The sequence below is a fragment of the Mesoplodon mirus genome (assembly GCF_964341445.2).
Source record: "Mesoplodon mirus genome assembly, chromosome: 1".
NCBI lineage: Eukaryota > Metazoa > Chordata > Mammalia > Artiodactyla > Ziphiidae > Mesoplodon > Mesoplodon mirus.
Window position 1 is genome coordinate 31,243,952 of NC_138976.1, and position 26,411 is coordinate 31,270,362.

General features: G+C 41.0%; 1 long non-coding RNA gene and 1 pseudogene across 2 annotated transcripts; both read left to right on the top strand.

The window, feature by feature from the left end:
• On the top strand, window positions 1-26,401 carry LOC309800870. The gene is made up of 3 exons (XR_014293508.1): window positions 1-126; window positions 391-498; window positions 26,331-26,401. It is a non-coding gene; the product is annotated as an uncharacterized lncRNA (long non-coding RNA).
• On the top strand, window positions 23,613-24,485 carry LOC309813453 (10 kDa heat shock protein, mitochondrial-like; annotated as a pseudogene). The gene has a single exon. The product of its transcript is annotated as a 10 kDa heat shock protein, mitochondrial-like (transcript).
• Window positions 26,402-26,411: the final 10 nt, after the last annotated feature.

Sequence of the window (26,411 nt, forward strand, 5' to 3'; positions counted from 1 at the left end):
GATTCACGCAATGAGCAAGCAGCAAGGCTAGGCTCTGAATCCACGTCTGCCTCTCAGCACAGGCCAAATTTCTCTGTGTTCTTCTACCTTCAAGAATAGAAACCTCCCATGAAAGAAATACTGCAGGTAGGCAATGATTGAAATGGACTTTTTCTTTTTAAAGCACAGAGTAATTTGATTGGTGATCTAGGTTTTCTATCCAGAAGAACTATTTGATAGACCATAAATTATCCAAAGGAAATGATGGGGGTTCCATTCCTCTCAGTATTTAAATTATGTTGAACAGCACTGCAGAAGATGTATCAACAGAAATGAGCCTTCACTCACTGGCCTTCAATGTTCATCATGTTGTAAGTCAGGCTTAACCAAGGTTTCCTTTTACTTCCATAGAGTCAAACACATTTAGATGTTCTCTGATCATCGCGTAAACTGGTGCAGATGATGGTTGGTCCCCAGCAAGTACATGGACGTCATTTCAGGACTCCTTCATCTTTAAGGGTAAAAAAATCTTTCTTCCAGGTAAGAAGGATAGAAGTAATCACTTGCTTGAAACTCAACATTTACCACACACATAGATTAGAGTCCTTCTTAGTTTTCAAAATAATGAAAATTTCAGTTATACCCATCAACTGTCTATAGCAGAGAAAGGTGCACTCAGTCAAAAAATTCCCTGGCTTCCCCTATTTTAACAAGTTGATAGTTGAGTTTTTCTCTTGTGGTTTCTAAGCACACATCACGCACAGGCCTAAAGCAACTACCACCTCCCAGCTTTTTTGTTTGTTTGTTTGTTTGTTTGTTTTCTTTTCCGGAAATAAAGGAAAGAAACAGAAGTCCAATTCAGAAAGTACTGAAATCAGACATCCAGTGAACTTTGTTCCCTACAAGTAAACCCCTTATCAGTCTCTTGCAGAGATTCTAAAACGCTTATCTCAATAGACCTGATTATGGGGCTGACCCACTCGCAATGCTGAGTAGGAATCAAACGGGCTTTCTCTTCTGTCAGCAAGCCCCACTTTGCGATCCAGATAAATCAATTAATGGATGCAGAGCCGCTGTCTTGCCTTTCTCTTCCCCATGCTTACCTCCCCAAGCTCCCCCGGACTCCTCAGTCCCCTGTTTAATACCATCTAAGAGTCCTTATTTATAAGAGGGCTTGTGCAGGTGCAAGCTTTCAGGCCAGCAGCCCAGGAGCAATTGTCGCCCCTCCCCTTCCAAGCTCCAGGCTCCCCTCTTTGTGAGACACTTTTCTTTTCTCTGCTTTTCAGACCAAAAAAAAACCAACCCGCCCCTCAGCAGCTCATCTAATCCGATTATGCTAATTTGTACTTCTTGAACCTAAACTAGCATGACTAGATCCGAAGAGAGCTAGGGCCGGGAAGAGGGGGACAACAACTTTGTCAGTAAACCTATCCCCCAAAGTACCAAAAGAAAGTACGTCCTGTGTTCAGCTACACAAAGCTGCTAGTCCGGGAAAGCCCACCAAGCTCTTGACAACTTAGAGTGTCCAGAAGCCGGCTGAGTTCAGAATAAAAAAGGCAGCACAGTGAAGGCACAATAAGAACCACAATGACAAGGCTGTTTTCCCCATTGTAAAGTAGGGTTTCTCTTTTCCTTCCTTCCCAACTTGCTCACATTTACCCTCTTGGCTACTCAATATATAAGGCTGGAAGCTGAAGCCAGGTGGTACAGTTCAACAAACATTTATTGGCACCTACTACCCATTAAGGATGACAGTTGGGGGTACGGGTGGTGCAAAAGTGTCTAAAACTTAATTCTTGCCCCTCCGAATTTGCACTCTGGTAGGGAAAAATATTCTAGGTACAGAAATAAGACAACACCTCAATGAGGCGATTGCAATTCCTCTATTTGTTCTCTGCCTCGTGTTTGCTGACCCTGCTAGGGGGCATCTTCCAAAATCTTCCACACGTGATTTTTAAAATAATTTATGTTCATATAAAGCTTTATGTTTATTCAAAATATGTAAGGTATAACTTAATCTTCATAATGGACAGTGAGATCAACAAAACTGGTATTTTCAAGCCCATTTTTATGTGTCAAAACTGAGACTTAAGAAATGTTAAAGGGCTCATCCAAGAAGAATCCTCCAGTTAATGACTGAGCTTCTGATTGCAAATCCAATGTTCCCTGCCCCCACCCACTGCATGCTGCCTCACATTGAACGGACAGGACCTTAGGAAGCCAACTTCTCCATTCTGTGAGTAAGACTGTACACAAAATGTTAACATTTTACGCTAATAGCTTCAAAAAAGCCTTCATGCAGAACACTCTATGACACAAATCACAGCAAGATCCTTTTTGACCCACCTCCTAGAGAAATGGAAATAAAACCAAAACTAAAACAAATGGGACCTAATGAAACTTAAACTCTTCTTCACAACAAAGGAAACCATAAACAAGACAAAAAGACGACCCTCAGAATGGGAGAAAATATTTGCAAACGAAGCAACTGACAAAGGACTAATCTCCAAAATTTACAAGCAGCTCACGCAGCTCAATATCAAAAAAACAAACAACCCAATCCAAAAATGAGCAGAAGACCTAAATAGACATTTCTCCAAAGAAGATATACAGACTGCCAACAAGCACATGAAAGAACGCTCAACATTACTAATCATTAGAGAAATGCAAATCAAAACTACAATGAGGTATCACCTGACACCACTCAGAATGGCCATCATCAAAAAATCTACAAACAATAAATGCTGGAGAGGGTGTGGAGAAAAGGGAACCCTTTTGCACTGTTGGTGGGAATGTCAATTGATAGAGCCACTATGGAGAACAGTATGGAGGGTCCTTAAAAAACTAAAAATAGAACTACCATATGACCCAGCAATCCCACTACTGTGCATATACCCTGAGAAAACCATAATTCAAAAAGAGACATGTACCAAAATGTTCATTGCAGCACTATTTACAATAGCCAGGACATGGAAGCTACCTAAATGTTCATCAACAGATGAATGGATAAAGAAGATGTGGCACATATATACAATGGAATATTACTCAGCCATAAAAAGAAATGAAATTGAGTTATTTGTAATGAGGTGGATGGACCTAGAGACTGTCATACAGAGTGAAGTAAGTCAGAAAGAGAAAAACAAATACTGTATGCTAACACATATATATATGGAATCTAAAAAAAAATGGTTCTGAAGAACCTAGGGGCAGGACAGGAATAAAGACGCAGATGTAGAGAATGGACTTGAGGATGTGGGGAGGGGGAAGTGTAGGCTGGGATGAAGTGAGAGAGTGGCATGGACATATATACACTACCAAATGTAAAATAGCTAGCTAGTGGGAAGCAGCTGCATAGCACAGGGAGATCAGCTTGGTGCTTTGTGACCACCTAGAGGGGTGGGATAGGGAAGGTGGGAGGGAGATGCAAGAGGGAGGAGATACAGGGATATATGTATATGTATAGCTGATTCACTTTGTTATAAAGCAGAAACTAACACACCATTGTAAAGCAATTATATTCCAATAAAGATGTTTAAAAAAAAAAGGTTTCATGGATTGTGAAATTGGAAAAGCCAATTTGAATTTTCAAATAGGTAAGTGAAATTGTTCTAGAATAATCTAGACAAGTGTTTTCAGTAAACTTCAGCTCATTTTTAGCCCTTAAATTTCCTGCCACTGTTCTTGTATATTTATACCATTCACTTTCCTCCTTTCTTGGTCAAGACATAGACAAATGCTCCCTGAATTGGTCTCTTCCATCCATTCTGGAGTCTGACCCTTTCACTCATCAGGTTCTTGCTGCCCTAGGTGGTTAGCACTCAGCTCTTGTGCTAGTTGGTTTCTAAACTGGTTACACCCTTAGGTGATGAAGCCCCAGCAGTTGCAGATATCTTCCCTGGAGATTGCCACATACGTGTCTCTGTCACAACTTTCTCTTATTCCAAAGCCCTCATTCCCTCTGGGATCTCACATCGAGTTCCTGTATCTGATCTGAGAAATGCTTGGGGTTTTGTTTTTTTTTTTTAATCTGCATCAGGTCATAGTTGCAGCATGTGGGATCTTCCTTGAGGCATGCGGGATCTTTTGTTGTGGCGCATGGACTTCTCTCTAGTTCTGTGGGTTTTCTCTCTCTAGTTGTGGTGCGGGGACTCCAGAGCATGCGGGCTCTGTAGTTGTGGCGCACAGGCTCCAGGGCACGTGGGCTCTGTAGTTTGTGGCATGTGGACTCTCTTATTGAGGTGTGCGAGCTCAGTAGTTGTGGCAGTGGGGCTTAGTTGCTCCGCGGCATGCAGGATCTTAGCTCCCCGACCAGGGATTGAACAGTGCAGGGATCCCCTGCACTGGAAGGCGGATTTTTTACCACTGGACCACCAGGGAAGTCCCTGAGAAATGCTTATAATTCACATTCATTTACAGAGATGAAAAGATGGACTGTCCTGAAATTAATGAATGATTGAGGCCTTCTCAGTTCACATACTCACTTAACACCTCCATCTCCATCATCCCTAAGATAGCCTAAATATGCAGCAGTAATGTTTCTGTCAAGAGAAGAAAAGCAAGACATATTTCATCTCTGCTGTCCACTCCCTCCTTCCCTCCACCCCCACTCTTTGCTGTCTTGTATTTTTATTTTTTTAGTAAATTTATTTATTATTTTATATTTATTTTTGGTTGCTTTGGGTCTTCATTGATGCACACGGGTTTTCTCTAGTTGCGGTGAACGGGGGCAACTCTTTGTTGTGGTGCACAGTCTTCTCATTGCAGTGGCTTCTCTTGTTGCGGAGCACGGGCTCTAGGCACGCGGGTTTCAGTAGTTGTGGCACACAGGCTCAGTAGTTGTGGCTCGCGGGCTCTAGAGCACAGGATCAGTCGTTGTGGTGCACGGGCTTAGTTGCTCCACGGCATGTGGGATCTTCCCGGACCAGGGCTCGAACCCGTGTCTCCTGCATTGGCAGGCAGATTCTTAACCATTGCACCATGAGGGAAGTCTCTCTTTGCTGCTTTTTAAAAGCTAAAAAATTTTTCTTAAAATCTCATAGCCTCAGATCCTGGTTAGGATGGAATGTGGAAGGGCAGAGGGTTAGAGGTGGAAAATTTCAGGTGTGTTTAAATAAATAATTTCTTACCCCCAAAATGTTTTTCTTACTCAACTTACAATTGATTTAAGATCTTTTTTGTCTGAAAAGTGTCCACCAGTAGTTCTGAATTAATTTTCTTATACAGTTGAATATTATAGGCCAATTTCAGGCCTTTTGCTAGCAGTCCAATAGTCAGCAACCTAAACAATAGTGAATATTTAAACATCTTAACCCTGGTGTTAAGTTAGCTGCAAATGGCCTTCTTTTGCTACTGTAATAATGCCCTATTGGATTTTTAGTGCTCCATCCATATTCTTTAATCAAATTCTTATAATGAACTAAGGGTTAGGGTTTAGGGTAGATGTGGGCTGAAGTCTTGGGACTTTGCCAAGCCAACTGCCTTGATCTCATTCAAATCAAGTATCACAGACATAGCTTTGTGAAAAAGATGACTTCTTTATAAAAATTGTAGGGATAATAGATTTTTTTTAAACCTAGAAGATTAAAAAATTTGGCAAACATTAAGAAAACAATGAATAGGAAATGCTTAAAGTTGGATATTTCACAAGATATACTAATATACATTATTATTATTATGGTAGAAAATTATTTCTGAATTCATGCTGGCAGTTTTTTCCCTATGTTTAGTGTAGCCCTCAGGATTTCCTAAAGCCAGAACCCAGCAAATCTCTGAGTGTAGAATACCATGTGAATGAGCCTCTCCACTCCAGTTACATGGCAGAGTGCACTTTCTAAGAGATGCTAATGCAAAAAATGGGAAAGGAGTTTTATATCAGGTTAGAATACACAGGACACCAAAACAAAATCTAAATACCTTTGAGTGTTTTGCCTAGGATCAAAGTTTCTAAGGTCACAATGGAAATTACCAAATGCAAATGCAACATAAGAATCAAAGTCCATTGTCACATCTGGGATTAAAGCCAGAGAAAGTTAACTAATAGTAAAGATCAGAGGAGTAACATCAGCAAGAGGGTAGACAGGAGGTTCCAGACCTTGCCCTCCTCCCCAACAGAAACATCAATTTACAGCCATCAGTGAATACCTTTATTAGAGCTGTGGAATCCAGTGAGAGGTTACAGCATCGCAGTGGAACACAGACAATAGCAAAGATGCAGTGAAAGGGTAAGAATAACAGTTTCACTTCATGCATGTCACCCCTCCCCCAGGCCAGCACAGCACAACACTGAAAGAGATCCCTTGTCCACCATGAGGGAAAGAGAGGGCAAAGTGAGAGCCCGATTTCCCCTGCCTTTCAGGCTTCTACTTGGGAGGCCCTCTTCTGTCGCACCTCACCCAGAACCCTGAGAGAACTGGCAAGGCTAGATCTCTGGGAAGTAGCTAAGAACAAAGAAAAGGGGTGGAAGGGTCTCATCAACCAGTGCACAGATCTCAACAGCTGGCTTGCAACCCCCAGTAACAGACCACACTTGGTCCCTGGGACCAGGCCCATCTGCCTGTGGACCACGCCAGCGGGGCCACCTGCAGACACCACTAGCCAGCCCACACAGAATCTCTGGGTGGGCTAACTGGTGGAGGGCTTTCCCTGACAAAGCCAGTCTGCAAAATTTGGAAAAGGTGACGGTTTCTTTATATGCGCAGACACCAATGGAAGGCTACAAGGATCATGAACAAACACCACCAAAGGGGCTTCCCTGGTGGCGCAGTGGTTGAGAGTCCGCCTGCCGATGCAGGGGACACGGGTTCGTGCCCCGATCCCGGAAGATCCCACATGCCGCGGAGCGGCTGGGCCCGCGAGCCATGGCCGCGGAGCCTGTGTGTCCGGAGCCTGTGCTCCGCAACGGGAGAGGCCACAGCAGTGAGAGGCCCGCGTACAGCAAAAAAAAAAAAAAAAAAACCACCACCAAAGGAACAAAATAAAGCTCCAGTAACTGACCCGAAAGAAAAGGAGATCTATGAATGACCTGACAAAGAATTCAAAACAATCATCTTAATGAAGCGCAGTGAGCACAAGAGAACACAGATAGACAACTAAATGAAATCTGGAAATCAATACATGAACAAAACAAAAAGTTAAACTAAGAGAAATCATAAAAAGGAACCAAACAGAAATTCTAGAGCTGAAGAATATGACTGAACTGAAAATTTCAACAGACAGCTTCAACAGTAGACTCAATAAGAATCAGAAAACTCAAAGACATGTCATTTGAAATTTTCCAGTTAGAGAAAGAGCAAGAAAAAAGAAAGGAAAAGAGTGAGGAGAGCCTACAGGGCTTATGGCATATCTTTAAGAGAACCAATGTATGCATGGTGGAAGTCTCAGAAGGAGAAGAAAAAGAAAGGGGTAAAAAACTTACTTAAAGAATAATGTCTGAGAATCCATTGATGAATGGATAAAGAAGAGGTGGTGTATATATGTACAACGGAATATTATTCAGCTTTAAAAAAGAAAGAAATCCCACCATTTCCTGCAACAGCATGGATGAACATTGAGGACATTATGCCATGTAAAATAAGCCAGACATAGAGGACAAATACTACATAATATTGCTAACATAAGGAGGCTAAAATAATCACTCATAGAAGCAGAGAGTAGAATGGTGGTTTCTGGGGGCTGGGTGGGGGAGGAGGAAACGGAGGTATTAGTCAAAGAGTACAAAGTTTCATTTATACAAGATGAATAACTCCTAGAGATCTACTGTACAATTTGGAGCCTATAATAATAATACTTATTGTACTATACTTAAAAATTTGCTAAGAGGGTAAATGTTAAGGGTTCTTATCTCACACACACACAAATAATAATAAATAGGATGGGAGGAAACTTTTGGAGGTGATGGATGTATTTATGGCATAGATTGTGGTGATGGTTTCATGGATGTATACTTAACCTCCAAGCTCATCAAGTTGTATTCATGACATATGCACAGCTTTTTGTATGTCAATCATACCTTATATTTTTCCTTAAATAGGAAAGATCCAGTAGTTGTCAGATCTAGTGGTTCAGTGTATTCGGGCTTCTTATAAAGATATGAAGTCCCAGCCCTGTGACTGTCTTTCACTGAGCGTAAGACCCAACTCTCTGGACGGGTATGTGACACTGGCTTCCGACCATGGTGTTCTTTCCTGCAACTCTATGCCAGTTCTTCAGCCTAAGTAGTGGCTAGGCTTTGGACTTGTGGGAAGGTGGTAGTATAAGAATCTCATACATTTGAGGTATTGGAGAAGTTGGCAGCAAATTTTCAGTTTCACTCTTTGGCCATTTTCCAACTCCCAATTCCCATCCACTAAACGCTGCAATTGCTCTGCTACTAGTGGGGGTCCTTGAGCTCTTCACTGTTCTGTAGGATGTAAAAGATATCTGCTTTCTGAGCCTAGACTTTGGTAGATGACTATGTCATGGAACAAGGGCCATATGGGGTACCAATAGACATAGCAGTGGGCCTTACAGAGCTCTTAATATGAGGCTGGGGGTAGGTGGGGGGAGCATGTGTGGAGTGCTTGGCCCATGGATGCATAAACAGGAGCATGAGAATTAGATTGCTCTAAAACAAAATAGGCATCAAATAATGGTGACTTGCCTGCAAGACAACTGTTCTTCCAGCTACTTTAAACAGAAATTGTTGCATCAGTTCATGGACTTGCACTTGGGCTTCTAGGAGACAGCTGTTACAAATAGCTTGTAGACCAGAGTCCTGATCAAGTTCCAAGTCTCTCCTTTTAGTTGGAAGCTAGATCTGGGAGAATATCTACTGTTAAGATCTGGAATTAAGATCTGGGAGAATATCTACTATTCAGTGGCCTAATTTGCTGCCATGTGATTGGCTAGGAGCCTCCTGGAAGGAATCCTCTGCTTCATAGCCAGGGATGGTAGGCAAAACACTGTGGTGTACAAAATGGGCTTAGGACTCTAGTGCATTTGCTAAACAGCTATTTCCCAGACTTTCTCAACCTTCTGAGTCTGGACTAGAGGCTCATCCTCCAAGAGCTCTCATAGTACCTTGTGCTTCCTGCTGTTATAGTACTTACCATGCCATGTAATCTTTGTCCATTGGTCCGTGTGCCATTAGAGCAAAGCTCCTGAGAGCCTGGAGGTGTTCTTCATCTACACATAAAGTAGTTCACCTACATATAAAGATGCATGAACCAGCCTGTTGGAGTTTCCTCACAAATACCTCACAAGAGCCCAATGTAGAGAGTGGTGATGATGGTCATTTTTCATATAACTATTGAACCATTCACCATTCCCCTTCTGAATGGCAACCTTTGGGCAAGTTGCTGTGTTCTCATCCCCACCCTCACTGGCTCTCATGACTTAGCAGCCTGGTGGAGAATAACCGTTTAATGAATTTTGAGCCTGACTTCAGGTTCCCTTGCCATCTAGCCCTGAACTGGAAGTACCCAACAAAATGTGCATGCCTGGAGCCCAAATTACATTTTTTCAAACAATAAGACAAGGCAAGACTCTTACCCCTACTTAGCTAAAATTACTTCCATTTCAGGGAGGAGAAGAGATCCCTTATAACATGCAGAGGCACACAGTTGAGGGGCCCGACAGCAGACTTGGTGTCTGGTGACCGTCCCCACCCCTCACCCCAACTCCCACTTTTTAAGCAGCTCTGTCCCCGGTGTAAAAAAAAAAAAGTAAATGATTCAAGGAACTGGTCATTCTCTTTCTTTCTTTCTTTCTTCCTTCCTTCCTTTCTTTCTTTCTGCCTTGGGTCTTCATTGCTGCGCATGGGTTTTCTGTAGTTGCAGCGAGCTGGGGCTACTCTTTGTTGTGGTGTGTGGGCTTCCCATTGCGGTGGCTTCTCTTATTGTGGAGCATGGGCTCTAGGTGCGCGGGCTTCAGTAGTTGTGGCCCACAGGCTCTAGAGCGCAGGCTCAGTAGTTGTGGCGCACGGACTTAGTTGCTCCGCAGCATGTGGGATCTTCCCGGACCACGGCTTGAACCTGTGTCCCCTGCATTGACAGGTAGATTCTTAACCATCTGCGCCACCAGGGAAGCCCCCGATCTTTCTTAAGGCCTGAAATTACTGGCACCTAATGCTTAACTCCAGGATGATTGTTATTAACCTCATCTGCTCTGGAAGGAATTCTTTAGAAAAAGGAGAGTATGGAACTAAGAGAATTGCATAGAGCTTAACTTTTGCGTCTCAGGATTCCAGAAGAAATCTCTGATGGAGCTGATGACATAACAATGCCTTTGACTGGACTCCAAAAACTTAACATGAATTACGATAGGCTTTTATACCTTGGCTCACCATGCTACTCCCACAGAGATTGGGCTTCTTCTGGAGAGACAGAAAACCTAGTCAGGGCCAGACTGCCTACCAAGCCCTAAGCTACCTAGTAAATTTGTTAGAAGATGTCATTACTCCTCTTTAACTGAAATTTTTTGAAGTATAAAATATGTATAAAAAATGCACAAATCATACCAGTGTAACTCTATGTACTTTCACAGTGAACACACCAACATCGTAAAACAGAACCAAAACTCCAGAAGCCCTCTCCTCCGCCTCTAAGAGCATCCACAGTCCTGACTTCTAACTCTGTAGATTAGTTTTACCTATTTTTAAACTCCATATAAATGGAATCATGCAGAATATTTTCTTTTTTTTAATCTCTGGTTTCTTTCTCTCAACATTATGTTTGAGATTCATTGATGTTGATGCAGGTAGCAGTATTTCATACTTCTCATTGCAAATATATTAGTATATATGTATATATATTGTAAGTATATAACACAATTTATTAATTGTATTCATTCATATTACTTCTGATGAACATTTGGGTTATTTTCAGTTTGGGCTATTTTAAATAATGCCTCTATGAACATTTCTGTACATGTCTTTTGGTAAACATATGATCGCTTAGGAATGGAATTGCTGGGTCTGAGGCTATCTGTGTTCACTTTTAGCACATACCACCAGTTGCCCAAAGGGGTTGTGTCAATTTATACTCTTACCAGCAGTGTAAGAGAGTTCAAGCTGCTTAACATCTTCAGCAGCAGTTGGTATTATTTCTTTTTTTTTTTCATTTTAGCCATTTTAATGAGCAGATGGTAGTATCTTGTTGTAGTTGTAATTTGCATTTCTGTGTTGACTGTTGAAGTTGAGCATTCTGCATATGTTTATTGGTTATTTGGATATCCTCTTTTGTAAATTACCTGTTCAAGTTTTTGCTCAGTTTTGTACTGAACTTAAAAAATACTAGTTCTTTTACTTATCAATTTATATGAGTTCTTTATATTTTCTGGGTAAGATTCCTGTGTTGGAGATAAACATAAATAGCAAGTATCTTCCACTTTGTGCTTGCCTTTTTATTCTCTTAATAGTGCCTTTGATAATTGGAAGTTCTTAATTTTAGTGTGATCCTATTTATCTGTTTTTTTCTTTTATAGTTAGAGCTTTTTCTGAGAGGGTGTCTTTTGAATAGCAAGTTCTTTTTGGTGCAACTCTTCACCCATTTGGGAGAAATTTTTGTTTGGCTCCTGCCAAGTGTTAGTCAGCCATACCTTGTCACCCAGGTGTTCCTTGCTTCATTGGCTTGACTTTTTTCTCCTGACATTTTTGCTCTGGTAATGTTTGACTTTGTTCCTGCTTAAGCCTGTTGACTAAACCTCACCTGGTCCTCAGGTTGGATTTCTTAGTCTCAGTTACAATCTGACTGACCAAACTTGCCAATTACTCACTCTAATTAGCTTGTCTCAATATCCCTCCATCTAATTTTATCCTCAGCCTCTCTCCTGGTTATGGATTTGCAACAACTGTTGGCCCAGTTGTCCTAACCTCCGTCTGGTAGGGAATGTTCCCAGCTCTTCTTTAGCATATGCCCTGGCTAACCCTTCTTCTTCTTCTTCTTTTTTTTCACTTTGGGATGTCAAAGTTAGGTGAATTTAGAGGATTGGAGGCCCTGCCAAAGAATGTTCTGAACTGAACTAGTAGATTTCAATGTAGATGATTTCTGGCTGAGAGAATGTGATAAGGGGACTCCTAGAAGACCTCAAGAACATGCCTTTGGTCAAAGCAATAGCATCACCTTCATGTATTCAGGGAAGCATTATTGTTATTTTTATTTGGGCACACATTATTACCAGGTATAGTGCTAAAGAGAAGGAAATAAGAAGAAAAAACAGAACACTAAACCGAAAGGGAGAAAAATAAAGGAGAAATGCCTATACCTGTTCTTGGAATGCTAAAGACAATTTTACTGAACTTTAGAAAGTCTTCATCCTTTTTTAAAAAAAATCTTTATTGGAGTATAATTGCTTCACAATACTGTGTTAGTTTCTGTTGTACACCAGAGTGAATCAGCCATATGCATACACATGTCCCCATATCCCCTCCCTCTGGAGCCTCCCTCCCATCCTCCCTATCCCAACCCTCTAGGTCATCACAAAGCACGGAGCTGATCTCCCTGTGAGATGCTGCTGCTTCCCACTAGCTACCTATTTTACATTCAGTAGTGTATATATGTCGATGCTACTCTCACTTCGCCCCAGCTTCCCCCTCCCACCTCATGTCCTCAAGTCCATTCCCTATGGCTACATCTTTATCCCTGCCCTGCAACTAGGTTCATCAGTACATTTTTTTTTGAGATTCCATATATATGTGTTAGAATATGGTATTTTTTTTTCTCTTTCTGACTTACTTCACTCTATGACAGACTCTAGGTCTATCCACCTCGCTACAAATAACTCAGTTTCGTTTCTTTTTATGGCTGAGTAATATTCCGTTGTATATATGTGCCACATCTTCTTTATCCATTCATCTGTCGATGGACACTTAGGTTGCTTCCATGTCCTGGCTATTGTAAATAGTGCTGCAGTGAACATTTTGGTACATGTCTCTTTTTGAATTATGGTTTTCTCAGGGTATATGCCCAGTAGTCGCATTGCTGGGTCGTATGATAGTTCTATCTTTAGTTTTTTAAGGAACCTGCATACTGTTCTCCATAGTGGCTGTATCAATTTACATTCCCACCAACAGTGCAGGAGGGTTCTCTTTTCACCACACACTTTCCAGCATTGTTTCTAGATTTTTTGACCATAGCTATTCTGACCAGCGTGAGGGTGATACCTCATTGTAGTTTTGATTTGCATTTCTCTAATAATTAGTGATGTTGAGCATCTTTCATCTGCCTCTTTCCCATCTGTATGTCTTCCTTGGTGAAATGTCTATTTAGGTCTTCCGCCCATTTTTTAATTGGATTGTTTTTTTTTTTTTTTGATATTGAGCTCCATGAGCTGTTTGTATATTTTGGAGATAAATCCTTTGTCTGCTGTTTCATTTGCAAATATTTCTCCCATTCTGAGGGTTGTCTTTTTGTCTTGTTTATGGTTTCCTTTGCAGTGCAAAAGCTTTTAAGTCCCATGTGTTTATTTATGTTTTTATTTCCGTTACTCTAGGAGGTGGGTCAAAAAAGATCTTGCTGTGGTTTATGTCAAAGAGTTTTATAGTGTCTGGTCTTACATTTAGGTTTTTAATCCATTTGGAGTTTATTTTTGTGTATGGTGTCAGGTAGTGTCCTAATTCTTTTACATGGAGCTGTCCAGTTTTCCCAACACCACTTGTTGAAGAGGCTGTCCTTTCTCCATTGCATGTTCGTGCCTCCCTGGTTGTAAATTAGGTGACCATATGTGTGTGGGTTTATCTCTGGGCATTCTATCCTGTACCACTGATCTATGTTTCTGTTTTTGTGCCAGTACCCTATTGTCTTGATTACTGTAGCTTTGAAGTCAGGGAGTGTGATTCCTCCAACTCCGTTTTTCTTTCTCAAGATTGTTTTGGCTATTCAGGGTATTTTGTGTTTCCATATGAATTGTAAAAATTTTTTGTTCTAATTCTGTGAAGAATGCCATTGGTAGTTTGATAGGGATTGCACTGAATCTGTAGATTGCTTTGGGTAATATATTCATTTTCACAATATTGATTCTTCCAATCCAAGAACATGGTGTATCTCTCCATCTGTTTATGTCATCTTTAATTTCTTTCATCAGTGTTTTATAGTTTTCTGAGTACAAGTCTTTCGCCTCCTTAGGCAGGATTATTCCTAGGTATTTTATTCTTTTTGTTGAAATGGTAAATGGGATTGTTTCCTTAATTTCTCTTTCTGATTTTTCATTGTTGGTGTATAGGAATGCCAGAGATTTCTGTGCATTAATTTTGTATCCTGCAACCTTACTCAATTAATTGATTAGTTCTAGTAGTTTTATGGTGGCCTCTTTAGGATTTTCTATGTGTAGTATCATGTCATCTGCAAACACTGACAGTTTTACTTCTTCTTTTCCAATTTGTATTCCTTTTATTTCTTTTTCTTCTCTGACTGCCATAGCTAGGACTTGCAACACTTCTTGAATAAGAGTGGTGAGAGTGGGCATCCTTGTCTTGTTCCTGATCTTAGTGGAAATGCTTTCAGTTTTTCACCATTGAGTATGATGCTTGTTGTGGGTTTGTCATATATGGCATTTATCATGTTGAGGTAGGTTCCCTCTATGCCGATTTTCTGGAGAGTTTTTATCATAAATGGGTATTGAATTTTGTCAAAAGTTTTTTCTGCATCTATTGAGATGATCATATGGGTTTTATTCCTTAATTTGTTAATGTGGTGTATCACATTGATTTGCATATATTGAAGAGTCCTTGCATCCCTGGGATAAATCCCACTTGATCATGGTGTATGATCCTTTTAATGTGTTGTTGGATTCTGTTTGCTAGTATTTTGTTCAGGATTTTTGTATCTATGTTCATCAGTGATATTGGTCTATAATTTTCTTTTTTTGTGATATCTTTTTCTGGTTTTGGTATCAGGGTGATGGTGGCTTTGTAGAATGAATTTGGGAGTGTTTCTCCCTCTGCAGTTGTTTGGAAGAGTTTGAGAAGGATCAATATGTTAGCTCTTCTCTACATGTGTGATAGAATTCGCCAGTGAAGCCATCTGGTCCTGGTCTTTTGTTTGTTGGAAGATTTTTCATTACGGTTTCAATTTCATTACTTGTGATAGGTCTGTTTATATTTTCTAATTCTTCCTGGTTCAGTCTTGGAAAATTGTACCTTTCCAAGAATTGGTCCATTTCTTTGTGATTGTCCATCTTATTGGCATATAGTTATTTGTAGTAGTCTCCTATAATCCTTTGTATTTCTGTGGTGTCAGTTGTGATTTCTCCTTTTTCATTTCTAATTTTATTGATTTGCATCCTCTCCCCTTTTTTCTTAATGAGTCTGGCTAAGGGTTTATCAATTTTGTTTATCTTCTCAAAGAACAAGCTTTTAGTTTTATTGATCTTTGCTATTGTTTTCTTCATTTCTATTTCATTTATTTCTGCTCTGATTTTTATGATTTCTTTCCTTCTACTGACTTTGGGGTTTTTGTTCTTCTTTCTCTAGTTGTTTTAAGTGTAGGGTTAGATTCTTTATTTGAGATTTTTCTTGTTTCTTGAGATGAGATTGAATTGCTATAAACTTCTCTCTTAGAACTGCTTTTGCTGCGTCCCATAGGTTTTGGGTCGTCATGTTTTCGTTGTCATTTGTTTCTATGTATTTTTTATTTTTTCTTTGATTTCTTCAGTGATCTCTTGGTTATTTAGTAGTGCACTGTTTAGCCTCCATGTATTTGTGTTTCTTACAGTTTTTTTCCTGTAATTGATTTCCAATCTCATAGCATTGTGGTCAGAAAAGATACTTGATACAATTTCAATTTTCTTAAGTTTTCTGAGGCTTGATTTGTGACCCAAGATGTGATCTATCCCGGAGAATGTTCCATGCTCACTTGAGAAGAAAGTGTATTCTGCCACTTTGGGGTGGAATGTTCTATAAATATCAATTAAATCTATCTGGTTTATTGTGTCACTTAAAGCTTGTGTTTCCTTACTTATGTTCTGTTTGGATGATCTGTCTATTGGTAAGTGGCATGTTAAAAGTCTGCTACTATTATTATGTTACTGTTGATTTGTCCTTTCATGGTTGTTAGCATTTGCCTTATGTATTGAGGTGATCCTATGTTGGGTTCATAAACATTTATAATTGTTATATCTTCTTCTTGGATTGATCCTTTGATCATTAGATGGTATCCCTCCTTATCTCTTGTAACAGTTTTTATTTTAAAGTCTATTTTATCGGATACAAGTATTGCTATCCCAGCTTTCTTTTGATTTCCATTTACATGGAATATCTTTTTCCATCCCTTCACCTTCAGTCTGTATTTGTCCCTAGGTCTGAAGTTGGTCTCTTGTAGACCAACTATTTCCAAGATTCTGGATCATCTTTACTATCATTATTCTGAATTCTTGTTCGGGTAGATTGCCTATTTCCTCTCCATTTATTTGGTCTTGTAGGTTTTTACCTTGCTCCTTCATCTGTGACATATTTTTTTGCCATCTCATTTTTTTTTTTTTTTAATGAGTGGGATTGTGTTCCTGTCTCACTGCTTCTTTGGCCTGAAGCTTCCAACACTGGAGTTTGTAGGCTGTTGGGTAGAGCTGGCTCTTGGTGCTGAGATGTGGACCTCTGTGAGAACTCACTCCGATAAATATTCGCTGGGGTCTGAGGTTCTCTGTTAGTCCAGTGGTTCTGATACAGAGCTCCCACCACAGTAGCTTTGGCTTAACCCCCTGCTTGTGAACCAAGATCTCACAAGCCATGTGGGGTGACAGAAAGAAAAAAAAAGTATAACAAAGTAAATAACAAAGTAAAAAATAAAATTAGACAAGGAAACTAGCAGATATGTTAGAAAGAATATAAATATAAAAATATAGATGAATTAACCTGAAGGTACAACAGTACCACAATAGTAAAACAGAAGATGGGGGGAAAGGCCTTGGCTGTGGAGGGCAGGGCCTAAGCAAGGGTGAGGTTTGGGCTGTGGGTGGGGCCAATGCTTAGGACCCACAGGGCTGGAAAAGGTCCTGGGGACCGTGGGGGGTGGGGCTTAGGCTCAAGGAACAGAAGGGGCCCAGGCATGCCCCCCACCCCTGGTCACCCAGTGGGCTTCCTGAGCTCTTGTGGGTGAGGCAAACGTCCTCCTCTCTTCTCCTGCTACTCTGGTCTGAAGGGCCCCTCTCACCTGCCTCTCCTAAACTCCCCTCAGCCTCCTTCCTATGCCCCCAGGACCAATGTGTGTGTGTGGTGACCTTGGAGGGCAGGGGACTGGCCTGGGAGCTCAGCAGGCTCCCCAGGCCCGAGTGGGTGGGGCAAACGCCCTCCTCTTCTCACCCACTCCTCCCAGTTGGCTCTTCCCTCCTGCCTCTCCTGATCTCCCTGGCCTCCCTCCTATTCCTCCGAGGACCCACAAGGCCTGGAGGGGCTTTGGAGGGCGGGGCACCAGTCTGGGAGATCAGCAGGCTCCCTGGGCCGGAGTGGGTGGGGCAAACTTCCTCCACTCCTCTCCTCTCCTCCCAGAGGGCCCCTCCTGCCTTCCTCTCCTGATCTCCCCAGCCTCAGGGGCGCTGATCCTGTCTGGCCTCCACTTCTCTCCCCTGTGTCACCTCACATCCTACCGGTTCACTTAGGGGTTCCTCCCATCTCCTTGGGTGTAAGGGTTCCCCACCAACGGCCGGCAGGTGCCCTAGTGGTGGGGAGACGCTAACTCAGTGTCTTCCCACACCGCCATCTTCTGGGTCCTTTTTCTATTGCACACTGATCATTCTGTTCATTATTTAGGTCAATGCACTAGAACACAAATTTGAATGCTTTTATGTGGTAGGTATTTTCCATAAAATTAGGTCCAGGTTGAATTCTATTCATAAGAGAAAATTAAAGTACTTATGTTGGGTAAGTAAATTCTGAGTAATAATAACTGACATTGATGGGATTTCTATGTGCTAGGCACTGTTCTTTACATATCTTAACATATTTAATCCTCACAAAACTCCATGAGGTCCAGTGTATTATTTTCACTATTTTAGAGATGAGAAAACTGAGGCATGGAGAAACTTGCCGAAGGTAATTTATGGAGCAAGGGCCAGAGCCAGGATTTGATGCAGGACATCTGGCTTCAGCAACGGCACTCTCAACCACTATGTCTCTAAAATTAGTGTAATCTGTAAACTTTAGAAGTTAAGAAAGCAGTAGGAAAGGAACTTCTAAGTTCCTTTTAAGAGATATGAATATCACAGGAGAAGAGTCAAAACTAAAATTTATCAAGCAGGCACCATGTGTCAGGTACTGTGCTTAGCAATTCATATGTATGCTCTCTGAATTGTTTTTTCCTCAGGTCCTGCTTATCGGTCAGGTCAGGTTTTTTTGTTTCCCTTAAAATTTTTTTTTTACAATTTTCAAAGGTTACACTCCGCTTATAGTTATTACAAAATATTGGTCATATTCCCTGTGTTGTACAATATATCCTAGCAGCCTATCTTACACCCAGTAGTTTGTACCTCCCACTTCCTCACCCTTATATTGCCCCTCCCCTGAGTGGTAACCACTAGTTTGTTCTCTATATCTGTGAGACGCTCTGTTAACTTTGAAAACGACACTGTGAAATAAGTACTATTCTTCCTAGGTTAAAGAGGAAGACAGAGGCTTACAGAGATTTAGCAGCTGCTTTCTATAAGGTTACACAGTAAGTAGAACGTCTGACTCTAAAGACCGTGCATTCTGTGTTACCACTAGTGTACACCACCTCCCAAGATGAGAAAGCTTCTCAAACGAACTCCTTGGTATAAAGTCAAGAATATAATTTGATATGTTGCTCTGGCTGGCTAAGCCTAACAGAGAGGTAGCTGAAGAGGTGGAGGGAAAGACTTTGCTGTTATGATCTGATGGGCCCCATCTGAAAGATGAGATACATATTTATTGAGTGAATGAACATTATAAATAACCTGATGGTGCAGCTGACTATAGTGGAGATAGGAAAAGCTTTCTACAGGGTTCTCAAGCTGGATTTCCAGTTTGGTGAACTGCTTGGAGGGGAAAAAATAGATTTCCATGGTTAAGCACTTTGGGAAATTATCCCATTCTAAAATAATTATAATGCCTATAAGAAGTTGGACTAATATTAAAAATATTCTCTTTAGCTTTTTTAAACTAAAGAAATATTACTATTTTTGTATGCAAAACTGTAAGAATACTTGGCTTCATAGATAATAAATACTAAGAGATTTTTACATTTTAGAGACTTTACATCTTCCACGACTTACACAGATTTATAGACATTGAAGGAACATACAGTGATTGATGCAGTCCCTGGAATATATGTTTTATCTATAGATACACATACAATTCCACTAATTGAACACTGACTTTAAAAAACTAGACCCAGGACATAGGTAATGTAGATACATTCTGTATGAAGTCTGGACAACTTAGGGCTCAAGCAATGGAGTATGTAATTATTGTCAGTTGTCATATATGGACAACTTTACATTGCAATGATTTCCCTCCGTGATTGTTATGGGTCAGAACCCACCTGCAACTGCATTTGACCTCTCTATTTCTATTTATGGAGCTCACTGTTATTTGGACATATTTATGAATCTCTAGGTAGGTAAGACTCCTTTCGTTGGCCCAAACATCAGGTGCACATTTTCTTCTTGCTGCTAATGTTTTGGTTTAATCAACTTATCTACATAGATCACTGATATTTTGTGAGTTCCTAGCCTTAGCTACATGAATTTTATTTTTATTTTTTATTTATTATTATTTTTTGCGGTACGCGGGCCTCTCACCGCCGTGGCCTCTCCCGTTGCAGAGCACAGGCTCCGACGCACGGGCCCAGCCGCTCCGCGGCATGTGGGATCTTCCCGGACCGGGGCACGAACCCGTGTCCCCTGCATCGGCAGGCGGACTCTCAACCACTGCGCCACCAGGGAAGCCCATGAATTTTCTTTTAAACCTCACTCATCGACCTTGTTTTTTAAATTTCGTTCCTTTGCCTGTCTTTTGGTGTAACAAGATGTAAGTTGGGATTATCTTGGAATTCCAGGTAGAGCTCCAAAGACAAAAGATGGTACCTTCCCACTGTAAAGAGAGGAGCTAGGCTGTCTAAGTGGGACTTAATTAAAGATAACAACTTGGGCTTCCCTGGTGGCGCAGTGGTTGAGAGTCCGCCTGCCGATGCAGGGGACACGGGTTCGTGCCCCGGTCCGGGAAGATCCCACATGCCGCGGAGCGGCTAGGCCCGTGAGCCATGGCCGCTGAGCCTGCGTGTCCGGAGCCTGTGCTCCGCAACGGGAGAGGCCACAACAGCGAGAGGCCCGCATACCGCAAAAAAAAAAAAAAAAAAAAAAAAAAAAAGATAACAACTAGTCCAGAGAACTTCACTCCCAACAGCCCAAGAAATCAAAAATTTTAAAGGAAATTCATAGAAGGGAATTCAAAAGGTTAGAGTGCTTTTTCTACTCTTCTCTGTATGAGGAAAGTGGTGCTTCTCTTCCCCAAGCCAATTCAGACTCTATTTGAATAGGTAAAGGATTATTTTTTTCTCACATAGCAGTAAGTCTGAGAGAGATGATACCTTCAGTTATCTGCTATTTTCTTGACCCTTCTCCCATGGTCACAGGGCATGCCCCAGCTCAAGACAGAAAAAAAGGAGAAGGGCCCTTCTCAAGGGCATAGTCACTTTAATAAGAGAAGCCACATTGTTTTCATCCTTCTGTTTGTCTATTCTTTTACCAATACCACACTGTCTTGATTACTGTAGATGTACAGTAAGTCTTAGGACTGAGGAGCATCAGTCCTTCAACTTTGTTCTTCTTCATTTAGTTTTCAGAAGCACGTCAAACAGATTTCTTCATTTTCATTTGCCCATATTCTAACACATGGCCAACCGCTTGCTGAGAGGCTGAAAAAAAACATATTTAATGTGTTAACTCAACATGCAGAGTTGGATATGCCTTTTGGTTAGCCATCTGATGGTATCTGCAGTTCCTGACAACTGCAGGTGTCAGGAAACCTTGCTATGCAGAGGTCCATGGCATCATTGTGGAGCCCGCAAATGTACCCCATGAATGAGTCAGCACTGGGAGCCTGCTATAAAGAAGAATATCGATAGCAAAAAGAGAACCAAAAACCATAACAAACCCCTGTGAACTAGAAGGCCTTTTGTTCCTTTTCTATAATTCCCTTACCTACTACCTTGACCCTGGAGGACACAGATGGTGGAAGGGGCAGAAGAGGAGGAAAGATTGAAGGACCACCCCACGCCTCTTTCCCCCACTGCAAGGCTCTGAGCCAGGCAGACCTGAGCTGATGGAGTGGGAGAAGCTCTGAGTTAGATGCAACACTGACATTTTAATTGGATTGGACTCTTAATATTTTAGTATCTTAAATGATGAGGAGGTAATGGGATCTGCTGAGATAAAGTTAAAGGATGGGAAGGGGAGATCTGACATAGGATCATAGTTGGGGGCTTTGTCTGGTGGATGATAGATCCACTTCCTGACTGTGCCCCACTGATTTCAGCCTCTTCAACAAACTGGTTATGCTGGAAACTACAAACTCCTTTAATCCTGGCTGTTGACCCACAGTCCTTACTCCTAATAGGTCTTTCTGGCTCTCATCCAGTAGCCTTTTCATTGCTGTGGGGATGCTGGATCTGTCAGTAAAAGGCAACTTTAGGAGAACATTTTGGGTTGTGTGGGACCAGAGAAAGCCCAGTAGGGAGACTGTAACAGAATAATAACAAATCCTGGTCTGTCACTGCCTGCCTTTGTGATCTCTCTCTAGCTCTGAACTTCCTACTCTGAAATAAATGGTCTAAAGAAAATGATTGTAATAGATACCTCTTGTGATGGCTGCGTGGCTCCCTCCATTCTCAGACATTGCCTCTGATACCTAGGGATGTGACCCAGCATCCCTCCAGAGCTGATCAACAAGGAGAGGACATCTGTCCCAGGCCAGGGCAGGCTCTTTCCTGGCAGTACTGAATAGGGGGACACAGAGACTGAACAATATTAACATTGACTATCATTAGTAACTGAGGGTAGCCCACATCTACCTACTGCTGCTGGCCTCAGAAATGCCCAACTTCTTGCTCTTTTTGGGAATTGATGGCTGATTCCCTGGTAGCCTTTCGGTAAATCCGTCACTTTGCTTAAGCTGCCCTGAACTATTTTATATGACTTGCAATCCATGTTACTTTTTTTAAAGGGTCCATTCAACTTCCCAAATTCTCTTATTCTTTGATTTAATGGTACCTGTTACTCTTGAACAGAGATGAATTATAACTTTGAGCGCTAGTAACCATAGACACCTGGCAACTATGGCACCGGTGGGTGAGTGCAGTTTTGGAAGTCTTTATACTGATGAACACTAGAGATATTCCTCTTCATAACATCAGATATTTTAAGTAGGTAAATTTGTACTTGTTACACATGGAGAATATTTTTAATTTAATAGTTCATATTAGAGGTATAAGTGATGTTTACAGAAAAAGATTTTAGTTTCCAGTGCAAGAAATAAGTGAGCCAAGTTATATTTTTCAAGTCACCATATCAGTGTGTATTATTAGATACACAGAGTCTAAAGAGTTGAGTTTATAATTGAATTGGTTTATCACTTAAATCTCATGTGCCAGGATCTCACTGTACTGATTGAATTCAGGACAATAGGTGCTCTTTAGTTAATCCTCCTTGATAATGCTGACCATTAAAAAAATAGAAATTAAATTTAACATTTTGTCCTAAATGTCATATTTTACTACAGTATAGATGGAAAGGGCATAGTCCTCAAATCCCTATGAAAACAACTTCAGAATGAAACTCCCGAACCAGAATACTAAAGTTTAGAAGTGTAATTGTCTCCTCTAATACGAAACTTCCTCATCATGGACTCTTCATGGTTTTTAAAACGTTATTGACTCCCCAAAGTGAAAGGAATGCCAATCAGTGGATAGAAAGCAGTATTGCAGAGAAGAAATAGCTAGGATTACCTTTGTGGTACTGGGTTTTGGGATGTTGCCAACTTGATCCGGGGATGGATGATCAAGCTGAGACCAAGAAGGGTTATATAGAATTAACTTGATGATTAATATTAGATGCATAACCATAATGTTTGTACAAATAGAGGAACATGCTGCCAAAAAATTTATTCGTTTATAAAGTAGTTCTTAACTAGGGGCGATTCCCCCCCCCCAAGACAAAAATGTCTAGAGACATTTTTGGTTGTCACAATTGGTGTGTGTGCGTGTGCTACTGGCATCTAGTGGGTAGAGGCCAGGGATGCTGTTAAACATCCCATAACACACCCCATAAGACAGCTAAGAATTGTTCAGCCCAAAATGTCAATAGCATTGAGGTTGAAAAACCTGGTTTATAACAATTAGTTTCACATGTTTTTGTACTCAAAATGCTTCACATATGTTTAGTCAAAATTCTTTTCCATTTCCGGAAGGGGGGCTAAGGCTAAGTATTTTCACCTCGGCCCGCGGCCTAGAAAAGCCTAGAAAAACCTCCTCTTTTCTTCCGCCTACCGGTCCGCGAGAGTCAGTGCCCTGCGCAGAGCCCAGGAAACGAACCTTGGCGCGCGCTGGTGCGGCCGCCCCCTTTCGCGGGGAGGGGCCGGGGGCGAGGGCGCTGGGAGGTCTTTTCTCGAGTTCACGTGGCCGGAGGGTCAGATTGCGGATCTCCCTTTTGCGGAGGCGGCCAAAGAGCAAGAGTACGAACTGTGGCAACCAGAGTCATGGCAGGACAGGCATTTAGAAAGTTTCTTCCCGTATTTGACCGAGCGTTAGTTGAAAGAAGTGCAGCCGAAACTGTAACCAAAGGAGGCATTATGCTTCCAGAAAAATCACAAGGAAAAGTATTGCAAGCAACAGTAGTAGCTGTTAGATCAAGCTCTTAAAAGAAAGGGTGGAGAGATTCAACCAGTTAGTGTGAAAGTTGGAGATAAAGTTCTTCTCCCAGAATATGGAGGCACCAAAGTAGTTGTAGACGACAAGGATTATTTCTTACTTAGAGATGGTGACATTCTTGGAAACTACGTCGACTAAAACAAGTCACTATTGAAATGGCATCACGTGAAGCTGCCACTGAAGTTCTGAAATCTTTCTTCATGTAAATAATTTCCCTGTTTCTTTTATAATAAAGTAATGATATCCAAACTAAAAACAAAAACACCCTCTTTTCCAGATATTCATACAGTTAGACCACTTTTGCTTTCTAATAGATAAGCAGTACTTTATAATTTGATTTATCTGCAATAATTATGTAACTTTGTAAACCGCTTCCAAAAGTCAGGGCAGGTTTTAATTTTCGCACGTAATTTCCCCAAATCTTGCCTCTCCCTGTCATCAATTCAAAGCCTTCCCTCATTTTATTGCCCACTTGCTTCTGTTTGGCCCATTTCATTAGACTAAATAACTGAAGCACTGACCAGAAGCAAATATAGTGAGCACAGTTAACGTTTAGACAGAACTTGGCTTTTTGTGAGGTGATATCATTTCCCTTAGATTAAAAAAAAGTATTCTTTAGGCTCTAGGCAGATGGGGATCCAGCTTATTTTCACAGTTTGGAAATACAACAAATTTCAGATTACTCGTAGAGTCTGAAATGATTAATTCTCTTCTGTTGGAATTAATATATTTAGGGAAAGCAAAATATTTGATTTATCTTTTTAAAAAAAATTCTGATGCTTTTCACTATTGCCATATTGGTGTTAATAATGAATTTAAGTATACCCCAGAATGATACTGGCATAGACATATGATTTAGAGATGTTATAGTATTTTTTTTAAGTCCAAGGACAAAACACATATTTTGTGGAGTCTAATTAAAGACTTTAAAACTGTAAAATCTTTTGGGAAATAACATCCAAGTTCTGCCCCTAAATTCACAAAGCTAAAGAAATGTATAAAAATTATGAAAGAACAAACTGAAACATCAAAGTATAAATATTCACAGCAGTTGCTTTTTTTTCTTTAGTTTGGCTAGAGGTCTAAAAGCCTTTCTCTAATAAGAGGTGCTTGCTTAGAAAACCACATATGAAAAGTATCTTAGCAACTCTATTCTTTCTTGATAAGTAGTGAAATGTAGAGATTTACTACAATTTTCCCCACATTTTGAACACTTAGTGTTTAGGGCAGGGCCTCTGACATCCAGCAAAATGCCTGGTACATAGCAAAAAGCACTTGTTAAATGAATTAAAATGAACAGACAAATATTCAGATGAAAAAAATCAGTGCAAGTCTGCAGTTCTTGCTCCCATGCGGCTCTTACTTATCTAGCAGCTCATGTTATTTCCAGTGTCCTGGTGTCCGCATGATCTGTTGACACATCAAATAAAAAATGTGCCAAACTAAACTTGTTTTTTTCTACCCAAGTCTGCTCCTCATTCTTGTTTCCTATTTTTCTGAATGTAACCATAATTCTCCTACTCACCCATTCCCCACATCCTTTTCTGACAGGTTGAGGTGACACCCAGCCTATTCTGGTTCTATTGCATCTTTCCCCATCCAGTTCCCTGCTCCTAGTGTCCTCAGCCTCCACTACATTTTGTTTGGAACTGTGAATATCCTCCATTTTCGCCTGTCCGTAGTCTCTTTTTACCAAACTTTCCTAATCTTGTTGCTCGACTGCCACCCCCCCTCCCACCTCACCACCCCCACCCCCCCACACACACACAAAAGAAGAGCGCAGTTTAGCATAATGGTTGAGAGACTGGATTCTGGCTCGGATTTGTCTGAGCATAAAATGTAGTGATCAAGAGCTTAGACTCTGGGGCCAAACCACTTGGTTTTTGGTCTGCCATTCAATTTCTCACTTCGTAGTCCAGCCAAAGTACTTCCCTCCATCTTTCCCTTAGCTTTTAGAGGCTAGTTTGCCTTACCACTTCCCTGAAATAGCCTTCCTCTCCTTGGAACTTGCCCTATCACGGCACCTCTTATTATTACCCTCTTTGTAATCTCCCTTGGGAAAACACGTTTCTTGAGGGCAGGATATTTTATTTTTTGTATCTCCAATAAGTGGCGGTGTGATTTGCATACTGTGGTTCCTCGAGAAATGTTAGGTGAATGAAATCAATTCACAGAAATAAATCCGACTCTGAGCGTCTCCCCTTGTGGACTGCGTTTATCCAAAATCATAAAACTTTACACTAAAAAACGGTGAATAAAATGTATGTAAATTAAACCTTTAAAAAAGCCGACTTAAAATTTTTTCTTTAGGATCCCAGAGAGTCCTGAGGACGTTTATGGGTTTCATGTATCAATACTTAGCATATTAGAAATAACTGAGAAACATTTAAAATAGTTCTTTATGTATTCGTTCTAAAAATAATAAATGCACTAAATGTTAAGAGAAATAATGCATATTCATTATTTATGTTGTATTCCTCTGACCATTCTCCGCGTCTTGCACAGCTCCCAGCACGCAGAAGACACTGGACTCTTATTAGGAGAACAAGGTCCGGCCCTCCTCACCCCGCCCAGCGGCCAACCGCC